Source organism: Oryctolagus cuniculus, chromosome 11, assembly GCF_051225735.1.
Source record: "Oryctolagus cuniculus isolate XC-2025 breed Fujian yellow rabbit chromosome 11, ASM5122573v1, whole genome shotgun sequence".
Classification (NCBI taxonomy): Eukaryota; Metazoa; Chordata; class Mammalia; order Lagomorpha; family Leporidae; genus Oryctolagus; species Oryctolagus cuniculus.
This window is the reverse complement of record NC_142877.1, coordinates 57,501,503-57,512,136: the sequence shown is the minus strand read 5'-3', so window position 1 is coordinate 57,512,136 and position 10,634 is coordinate 57,501,503. Positions and strand designations below refer to the sequence as shown.

At 53.4% G+C, this 10,634-nt stretch overlaps 2 long non-coding RNA genes across 46 annotated transcripts in view; one reads left to right on the top strand and one right to left on the bottom strand.

Annotated features, from left to right (window-relative positions):
- LOC103348286 (uncharacterized) overlaps positions 1–10,634 on the bottom strand; it is a 160,124-nt gene that overhangs the window by 118,769 nt on the left and 30,721 nt on the right. For 12 of the 45 annotated variants that reach the window (XR_016216120.1, XR_016216122.1, XR_016216128.1 and 9 more), the window contains exons 2-3: positions 7,652–7,998; positions 7,138–7,176 (exon numbers count right to left, since the gene is read on the bottom strand). The exons of 7 other annotated variants lie outside the window; for them this stretch is intronic. This is a non-coding gene — a long non-coding RNA (uncharacterized LOC103348286). Of the gene's footprint in view, positions 1–7,137; positions 7,177–7,651; positions 7,999–8,848; positions 9,104–10,634 lie in introns of those variants that run through there. 26 more of the 45 variants (XR_016216109.1, XR_016216117.1, XR_016216104.1 and 23 more) reach the window with 8 other exon arrangements.
- Positions 2,508–6,711, top strand: LOC100341513 (uncharacterized). The gene is made up of 5 exons (XR_016216140.1): positions 2,508–3,186; positions 4,249–4,347; positions 5,113–5,223; positions 5,793–5,861; positions 6,314–6,711. It is a non-coding gene; the product is annotated as an uncharacterized LOC100341513 (long non-coding RNA).

The following is a 10,634-nucleotide window of genomic DNA, read 5'->3' as shown; positions in this document are numbered from 1 at the left end:
CCATGAACTTTTTTGAAGTACTCCCATACAATTATTGTGTTTAACTGAAAATAAAATAAAACTTTTTCCACATCATCGCCTCATAGGTAAACACTTTCGCCTTTAACTCCTGGGGCTAGGTGTGGTATTAGGAGAGGAAAAGGCCAAGTGAGGATATTTGGAATCACCCCCGCCCCGTGACAGTTCTAGTGTGGATGTCAATGTTGTGCTTTCCTCTTAGAAAAGCCTTGTGCAAATAGCATCCTTTGCTGCTGTTGACTTTCTTAATGTGCTCATAGAAGCTCCTAGAGAACAGCTTCTCCTTCTACAGTGCACATGCACACACACACACATGCACACACGTGCATGCAAGGCAGTGGCTGCAGAGTCCTCTCTACAACTGACCCAATGCACCTCTCTTCTGTACCCGCTAACCACTATGTGGCAGATAAATAAATCCCCAGCATCAAATCCTTCAGCTCAACCTTAATCCTAACGGAGCCCCTGAGTTCAAGGGCAAGGCTCTGCCATTTCCACCTCTCTGCCCCCTTGAAGGCAGGATTCCAACCAGCGTTGGAGAGCTCAGACGTAGACCCGTTCTTCACTGCTCCCTGCTCCCTCCATGTACAGGACGGCTCTGGATTGCTATGCACATACTTCAGACCAAGAACTGATGCGAGTGGTTGATCGGTCCCCCAAACCACTCAGTCTACCCCAAACGGAAACAGCAAAGTTCGCCCCGTGTCTCCAGAGTTGCCAGTGCCTGTCCCCTCCATCACCCTAATACTTCCTCGCTGTATAGTTCTGAAATCCAGAAAACTCTGAAAGCTAAAAGCCCTTGCACAAATCATTTGGTGGAAAAAAATCTGAGCTTATGAGGTAACAAAGCTTGACTCAAAGAGACATCTGCTATTTATAGTCTTAGCTCACTTTGCACACTCACAGAAACAGCAATGCATTCGACAATGGGGCGACCCTATCACATGCTCCCCACTACCTTCTAAAATTAGAAAAAATGCAGCATCCCGAAACACCTGTGACGCCTGCAGCCCCAGAAGGGGGTTATCAGCCTGAATCTTCATAATTTTTTTTCCTTTGCTAATCCAAGCCCTCGTCACAATGGAGGCTCCTTGAGCCCCAGGATGATGTTTTATTCACGTGTGGGTCTCGGGGCAGTGGGCAGCACAGACAGCACTCAAGAAACGTCTGCTGACTGGAGACAAGTTTGTTTCACAACCACCCCGGGAAGGGGAGAATGGGGGCTGGGGGCAGGGGTCGGGGGGCCTATCTTCCAGAGGGAGAATCCAAGGCTGAGAAAGAGAAAGTGACTTCTCTGAGGACAGACACAGGTGCAGACAGACTAACGTCACAATCAGAGGATCCCCTGGGAAGCAGCAGTGCGGGATGGCAGGGGAAGTGGGTGGCTGCCCTGGACCCCAGCCCAGCATTAGTTTTAGAACCCAGGGTATCACAGCTTCAGCTCTGCCCCCTTGCTGGCGAGCAGCTCCACCGTCTCTGTCTGTCCTCCTCAGGGTCCTCCCTCCCTCCCTTTCTCAGGCCAGCTCCCAAGCCGTTGAAGGGAATCTGGCAACCCTTCAGGCTGGGCGAGGCGGCCAACAGGACTTCTGCAGCCCCAGGAGGGAGGAGGGGGAGTCGTGGGGGGATTCTTGAAGAGTTCAGCAGGGGTGGACACTGGGTAAGATGCTCACATCCCGTGTCAGAGTGCCTGGGTTTAGCTCCCAACTCCAGCTTCCTGCTAATGCAGACAGGGGAGGCAGCAGTCGTGACTCACACACACAGCCGGATGCCTGTCACCCATGCTGGAGACCTGGATGGAGTCCTAGCTCCTGGCTTTGACCTTGGCCCAGCCTGGCCATGGTGGGAGTTTAGGGATGGGCCAGTAGATGGGAACACGTATACACACACTCTCTCTCTCTCTCTCTCTCTCTGCCTGTCAAATAATTTTTTTAATTCAGTTCGGTGTCAGCCAGGGCTGAGCAGAAAGCTCTCTCTGGGTAAAGCCCAGACACATACACTGAAGCAAGGCTCAGAACAGGAACACACTGTCCCACTGCAACCCTGCAAACTTTCACTTCTGTTGTTTCATCTACTCCTCAAAGAGCCCGGGGCAGGGGGGCGCAGTGCTGTGGCACAGTGGGTTAAAGCTCTAGACTTTAGCGCCAGCATCCCATATGGGCACAGGTTCAAGTCCTGGCTGCTCCACTTCCGATCCAGCTCCCCAAGAAAGCAGCGGAGCATGGCCCAAGTGCTTGTGAGCTCAGGGACCCAAGCTCCTGGCTTCTGGCTTCAGATCAGCACAGTTCCATCCCTGGTCATTGCAGCCATTTGGGGAGTGAAACAGCGGGTGGAAGACCTCTCTCTCTCTCCCTCTGCCTCTACCTCTCTCTGTAACTCTTTCAAATAAATAAATATATCTTTAAAAATAAAAGAGGCCTTGGAAAATCCAAGGCAGACTTATGCCCAAAATGCCCCATGGATGAGACCTGGGAGGGGCCTACGCGGGGCTGGGGAGCCCCTCCTAGGGGTTAGGTATCTTCAAAAAGCTGAAAGTTCCAGCAATGGCACCTGTGCCTTCAACCCTGTCCCCTCAAGAGGAGAAGGCAGCCAGGGACTTCAAACATTCTGGCCAGGGCCTCCCAGGAAAAGAGAGAAAAGGAGGTGGCATCCCACCTCCTGAGCCAGGAGACTCCCTCAGTCTGGGGAAACGCTCACACCCCACCTGAGCACCATGTGGACCATGGCAGGAGGTGGGCCCCAGCCTCAACAGTCCGCAACAGACCCACCCTAGACTCTCCCTCACTTGGAACATGCTCCAGTCCCTGAGAGCCCAGAGGGCAGGTGGAGTGAGGCAGGATGGAGGGAGTTAGGAAGCGGATGGCTGGAAGCTAGAGAGGCTCCTACCGATGACCTGCCTGTGAGGACACAAGCCATCAACCTGTCCCCTGAGCCCGTGTTGATTTAGCAGGTGCCAGTTCTGAGGAAGACGGGGGAAAGGGTGAGGAAGTCACACCCCTCCAAGCTCCACTCCTATTGGCCAGCAACACCCTTAAAAGGGCTCAACAACTCCAGCACCCATAGTCCCAGGAACCTCTGCGGATTCTGTGGCTGTGTCACCCTCATCCCGCAGCATGAAACTCATCGCTCTCCTCTTCCTGACTGCCCTGGCCGGGGCCCTGGTCTGTGCCCGTGAGTATGGCCCTCCCCCTGCACCCCACCAGAGTCCTCGCGCTCCTGCCTTCAGCTCTCTCCTTCTCCCCCGGTTCCGTCCTGGCTTTCCTGTCTCTGCAAGTCACTCTGGATCCCAGTTCTCCACGCATGGCCTCTTGGGCAGGGAACCAGGAGCCCCCCTGGCCCCAGGCTGCTTGAGGGGCTCAGCGCTCCAGCACCCTTTCTCCACCCCCCTGCTCCAGCCACTCTGCTTTCCTGAGGCACCCCTGGGCCACAGCACACACTGGGCAAGGTGCCCCCTGCACAAGCGTCCAAGGCAAGAGGCGGGGTGACTTACCAGGCAGCCCTCCTCCGCTAGCCCAGCGGCGCGCCCCCGCCTATGGACAGAGCCCTATTCTCAGGGCGCACTAGCACGACCTGGCCCAGGAGGGCCCTGCAGCCCCTTGAACTTTTCAACCTCCCTTCTTGCTCCAGTCCTTCCCCCAACCAACTCTGAAGGACACCTGGCCGCTCATTATTTTTCCATCTGTTAAATCTCAGTGTAGCCGACATCTTTTTTATGCATGTGCTCAGGTCCCATTCGCCCCTACCCTACCCAGCTGGGCTTTTTTCCTCCCCGCCCATCGCGCCAGTAATTACTTTCGGGGTAGAGGACATGCGCGTTCGCCATGCCCTGGGCCTCTGCCCTGGGCCTCCACCCAGGAGCAGAGTACACACCACACTCTACTCGTGGGGTTGGAAGAATGGAGGGAAGCAGGGCAGGGCACCACCAGGAACTCACTCCAGCGGGTTGCAGGCCCCCACACTGTCCTCCCCCACCGCAAACCTTGGCCAGACCCAGACAGGAACCTCAGGGAACCCTGGAAAGCCAGAGGAAGGTCGGGAGGAGCGCGGTGTCCCTGGCAGGGTCCAGCCTGCAGGATGAGCGAAACATGGGCGGGAAGGCGCCGCCGAGGGCCTCTTCAGCCTCCAAGCTCCACCGCAGGCCCTGAGAGCTGGTGGGGAGGAGAGGAAGGGCGGGCAGGTGGGCTGGTAGCCATTCTGGCTCTCATCAGCCTTCTGTTTCGTCATCCACTGCAGAAGACACCCCGGTAGAAGAAACCCCTACTGAGACCCCTGCTGAGACCCCTGCCGAGACCCCTGCTGAGACCCCTGCTGAAACCCCTGCTCCAGCGGAGGGTGAGTCCGCCCCACCCTTCCAGGACAGGGTTTGACAGAGTGGAGGCAGGAGAAGCAGCGGGGGAGGGGATGCTGGGTGGCAATGGGGGCGCACAGGGAATGCGCCACCAAACAAGGGAGCGTGGGGCCCAGCGTTGTGGAGGGTGCTGCAGGTCGACCTGCTGCAGGGTCACCAGCATCCCACAGCAGAGCGCCGGTTCGAGTCTCGGCTGCTCCACCTTCTATCTGGCTCCTTGGTGGCGCGCCTGGGAAGGCAGCAGAAGATGGCCTGAGTTCTTGGGGCCCTGCCACCCGCGCACCTCCCCTAGGTCCCTGCTGCTTCATCCGGAGACACCTCATCTGGCCTCAGACCTCACTTCCCAGCTCCATTTTCCATGAGCCGCCTTCATGTCCCCCCATGCACCTGTCCCGCACCTGCCTCACCCCCAGCTCTTGCAGACTCCCTCCCTGCCCCCAGGGAAGCGCCTTGAGAACATCCTCCCGGCCCCCCCTCCCACACACGGAGCGCACCTTCCAGGCTCAGCCTTCCGTTGAAGCGCCCCCTGATTCTCAGCACAGCCTGGCCCAGCTCCTTCCTAACCCTGCCCATGGCGCTCCACGAGCGACAGGATGTGGAAGTCTCCACCGTGTCCCTTCCACATCCTGGCACCCAAAGTATATTAGGAAGCCTACAGCTCTGCACTCGGGCCAAAGGAGAAGAAAAAACACTTTGCTAAAAACCAATAAATATGTGTGTGTGTTCAAATTCTGAATGGACAACCACAGCCACCCAGGAGACGCCTGCACCTGCCCAGGAGACACCGGCACCGACCCAGGCCACTTCGGCAGCGACCCAGGCGACAAGCAGTATCACCCCAGCGAAATCTGGCTCCTTTCGTAAGTCTCTTGTCTCAACACCAGATCAACAGCATAAGGACATCTCTGGCCGCTGGCCCATGTGACAGCTCCACCCATAGAGACGAGTCCAGGAGAAGCAAACATTCCTGGCCACCTGAACACAGAAGTGCAGGGCTGTCTGTGGGTTGTGGCGCAGCAGATTAAGCCAACACCAGCATCCCATATGAGTGCCTGTTCAAGTCTTGGAAGGCCTGGCCCAGCCCCAACCATAGCGACCATTTGGAGAGTGAACCAACAAATGGGACATCTCTCATCTATCTCTCTGTCTCTCCCTCCCTCTGTCTGTTACTCTGCTTTTCAAATAAGTAAATAAAATCTTACGCACACACATGCACAGGGTTTCTACAATTGCAGGTCTTAGTGCCTACACCATGCATGGTTTGTCACCTGGCCCACGCCCCTTCCCCTTAGTGACTGTAAGTCCCTCAGCAAAAAACGTCCCCACTTTAGGAATCTGAATAAGGATGGGGTCTTGGGGGAGGTCTCTTCAAGTGCTGTGGCTTTTCTTCTGATGATGATTGTTTTGCCCCCCCCCCCCCCACAATTAGTGGATGGCTTAAAAAATAAGTTCAAGGTTCTGCTCGGGTGAGTTGAAGGCAAGAAGAAACCAACTGCGGGTGAGTGCATCCTGTGGCAGGCCTTGGTGGGAAAGGGGTGGGAGGTGGGGAAACACTCGCCTCGGCCCCACCCCACGCGGGAGACACAGCCCCTGCCTGCTGAAGGGGCTTCGCTCTCTTTGTGCTTCCAAACGAGTTCAACTTCTCATCCAGATTCCGACTGCCATTGCTGTCTACTACTAGACCGGTTCTTTCTGGAGTCTAACCCCCAAATAGCCCTCTGTGGAACCTGTTTCCTTGCCCCCTCCCCGCATCGTCTCCTTCCAAGGTGGGGGAAGAGGGTGGGTCCTTTAGCCCGCAGTGACTCGAAGCTCCATTGCTCTGCTCTGCCTCCCGTGAAAGCCCATTGGGAGCTCCGTGAGTGTGGACAGCACAAGACGGAGTTGGAGGACAGAGGGTAGAGCAGGTGCCTGTGGCTCTCCAGCCACATCCTCATCTTGGCTTTCCTCTAGGTGGAATTTCCTTACGGGAAAAACAGCCGTCACTGGACTCCAAGCCTCATGGCCCTAAACTATTAAACTGAGAGCATCCATCTCCGTGTGTGTGTGCCTGTGTCCTGTGGGGTGGGCCATGAGTGCACGTGGGGAGACAAGGCCTGCCTGGGGTGCCAGGAGGCACAGAGCATGCTGGCCCAGGCCCTTGGCCAGTCACATCCTGCCCAGAGCCCAGAATGCCTTAGCCCTGCTACACATACCCAGCCTCATGCACGAGTCCCTCTGGTGGGAACAGCACCCTAGCTCTGGTTCTGCCTCCTGATGCTTCATACCTGACTCTCAGTGGCCTTTGGGCATTTCCCAAATGAAATCAACCACCAAACGTTAAATCTGTTCTATTGTCAGAAAAACACATAAAAAAAAAAAAAAGAAAGAAACGCAGCCCATATAGTGAATATATAAGCAGTAAAAAATTGTCAAAATAAAGGATAGCATTAGGGATATAAAATTAGCACCAGGCCAGCGCCGCGGCTCACTAGACTAATCCTCCGCCTTGCGGCGCCAGCACACCGGGTTCTAGTCCCGGTTGGGGCACCGGATTCTGTCCCGGTTGCCCCTCTTCCAGGCCAGCTCTCTGCTGTGGCCAGGGAGTGCAGTGGAGGATGGCCCAAGTACTTGGGCCATGCACCCCATGGGAGACCAGTACCTGGCTCTCTCTGTCTCTCTCTCACTGTCCACTCTGCCTGTCAAAAAAAAAAAAAAAAAAGTAAACCGTTCTAGAGGAATACGGAGTTGGCAAGTGTCCCTTAGCGGGAGCAGGGGAAGTGCAGATTCAGACTTACCTTTAACGTAGTTCACAGTAGTGAGGGAGCTCTCTTCCTCTAAATGGAAAAGAAGAAGAGTGGGAGGTGAAGAGAAGGCCAGCTTAGGGGAGGAAGAAAGGGGAATCTGAAGTCATACTAGGACTCTCACAATTAAGAGAAAGCAAAATTACACATAACAGACGCCCCCCCGCCCTCCCCCCGCAAGAACCACATAAGATATATATGGTAAAATTTCTGAAAATAATGCTAATGACATTCTTCAACAGAATCTTGCTGACACGAAAAACTGGCTGGTTTCCTTGGAGTACACCAACTGACAGGAAGGTTTGAATTCAAGGGCTCCATTGATTAGGAAAATCTCCAAAGTTGAGTCAACTATCTTATGAGTTGTTAGACAAAAAAAAAAAAAAAAAAAGAGCCAGACTAATGGGGCTGACTACAAAAGCTCTGTGTTTCCCAAAGACAAATCTGCTAGGGGAGAATTCTATGTGATGCTCCTCTGAGGTTTAATCCAGGAAACATCTTTATTTACGAGCAGACACCTGCATGGTAGACAGAGCAAGGAGGGCCAGGAGAACTAGGAGTTTCATAGTGGGGAGCGCAGGGACGGAGGAACTATGGCAAAGGAAAGCAGAGCTCCAGCGCCCACGAGGAGGTGAGGCACCCTCTTGCAGGAGGAATTTCAGCTGCTACCCAGGCAGAGCGCACCAATCAAAAGGCGCCAGGTTGCAATCGGGCTTGGAGATGCCAGATCCACAGGTGACAAGCAAACAGTGAGGAGTCACAGCTTCAGTCAAGCTTGGAGATGCCAGAATCCACACTAGAACCCGGTGTGCCAGCGCCAAAGGCGGAGGATTAGCCTATTGAGCCGTATATGTCCTGAAAGCAAGAGAGTCCTAGATTGGATCATAAAGCAAAAACCATAAAGAATGGATTCAAAGATACATAAAGTGTGTGTGTGGTTTTCCTTGCCTGCCTACACTGCTGCCTTCCTGAGTAACTCAGTGAAAACACCAGTGGTGGGAGCTGGCGCTGTGGCATAGCACGTAAAACATTGCCTGCAGTGCCGGCGTACCATATGGGCTCTGGTTCAAGTCCTGGCTGCTCCACTGCCAATCTAGCTCTCTGCTGTGGCCTGAGAAAGCAATGAAGGATGGCCCAAGTCCTTGGGCCCCTGCACCCATGTGGGAGACCTGGAAGAAGCTCCTGGCTCCTGGCTTCAGATTGGCCCAGCTCCGATACTATGGCCATCTGGGGGGTGAACCCACGGATGGAGGACCTCTCTCTTTCTCTCTGCCTCTGCTTCTCTGTAACTCTGCCTTTCAAATAAAGAAATATTTTTTAAAAAATGATTTTAAAAAAAGCGAAAGAAAAAGAAAACTCCAGAAGGTAGGACAGAGCAAGGAAGGCTTGCAAGAAAGCTGGAGAGGGTGTGGGACTGGAGAAGGGAAGGCCATCTGCTGGGGGGCGGGGGGATGTGTACCCTAGTATGAGGCGTCAGAGCTAAGCAGGGTGGAGAGATGGAGATTGTACAGGCCAAAGGGATCTGACATTGTGCAGGGTGACTGAGCCTGAACCCCATCTGTGGTGTTCCACTGGAATTGGAGGTAATTGTGGGAACTCTTAATAGTTTTCGATGCATTTAACTAGATGCAGAGATACGTATAGATGTAAACGTGTGTTATGGTTTATTTGCAGGAATGCAAATGTATACATATATAATACATACACTTCTTAGCTTGACCACTGAGAGGCCTGGAAGCAGTGCATCCAAGTCCAAGGAGCACACGTGGAGCCTGTATCTTCACTTCCAAACAGTATTAAGAGAGCAGCAATCCTTGGAGCAATGGCTGATCCCAGGGCCAGGGCAGAGCAAGTGCAGGGTGAATCTGGAATGCTTTGTAGAGTCAAAAATTTTAAAAGCTTCTGATGAAGGATGGAGATGTTTCAAAAGAATACAGAAGCTAACAAGAAGGCTAGACTAATCCCAATACGTTCAGATGGTCCCAGACTAATCAAATTCAATGGAAAAGAAATTGTAAAAGATGATAATATAAAGAAAAATAAACAGTATGATAATTCATGGAATAAATAGGAATGGTGAGTCCGTTCTGATACACATCATTTATGTATATAAATGAATGAGTAAATAAACGGGGATGTGAGAAGAGTTTTCCTTAAGGCAGAATGCCAGGTTATGCAAGTAGAAGCAGAAAATTACTCTCTGGCAATCATCACAGCAATCGTTAATGTAGCCAAGGCACGTCAATGAGTGCCTCTAACAGGTGAAGTTCAATGAGGAAGAGGACATTACACAGCCTCAAAGGACCTGCCCACAAAACACGTGTTTATTACAAAGCAGAGAAAGAGTCCCTTCTGGGTGGAGAAAGCTGGCAGACGTGACGTTGATCGGTGATTGCAGTGTCACAGTGACGGGAAAACGTGCAGCTGTCTTCCGCCTGATGGCTGCAATGTGGAGAGCACAGTAGTGCAGGACCTGAGGAGCCGCAGACAAACCCTCAGCAGGGGACACTCGACACAGTGAGCTCGCTGCACTCTTCCAAAGTGGCCGCATCTGGGGCGGGCGTTCAGCCTCTAGGTGAAGATGGCCCCTGGCCGAGGGCCTGGGTTTGAGTGTCAGCTCCACTGTTAATTCCAGCTTCCTGCTAATGTGCACCCTGGGAGGCAGCCGTGATGGCACCAGTACTTGGGTCCCTGCCACCATGTGGGAGACCTGGTTGAGTCCTGGATTCCAGCTTCAGCAGGAAGCTCTGGCCATTACAGGGATTTGGGAATAAAAGAGTAGATAGGAGTTCAGTCTCTCTCTCTCTCTCTCTCTGGCTCTTAAGTACATTTTTTAATTTTATAAAAAAGACCCCTTGGGACCCTTGCAGAACTGGACCTCCACCTTGCTGCAGTGGATCAGGCCAGGGCCTGCGCGGGCCCACAGGGCCTCCGCACACTCACAGGGCCTCCGCACACTCACAGGGCCTCCACGTGCTCAGAGATTTGGGTGCAGGTGTCCTGTCTGAAAGCTAATTGTTTTTTTATGAACTGGCTTTTTCAGGTTTGCAAGGCTCACTCAGGTTATAGCAAGTGACAGAGGGAAAGCAGGGAGATCAGAAACCGTGTCAGCAGGCCACTGGACAAGGGCAGGTTCAAATACAGCAGGCAGAGCCTCCAGCTGCTCCGGGAGTCACCCACGCCCCAGGTCTCTCTCTGCTTCCTCCTCTCCTCCTCTACTGGGCTTACTTCTCCCAGTTTCTCTCTCTCTCTCTCTCTGTCTCTCTCCCTCTGTCTCTCTCTCTCTCTCTCTCTCTCTCTCTGAGCAGGTGAAGAACCTAAGCCTGGATCAAGGTGCAGCTATTTTAGACTAGGCCTCCATCTTAGAACTCGGGCCTGACCAGGTCCTGAACCCTAAGCCAAAAGCTCCTGAAAGAAAAAAAATAAATAAACTCCCTTTGCAATAAACTCCCCTAACAATAGGCAGTCACCTTCCTCCTCCACCTGTGTCT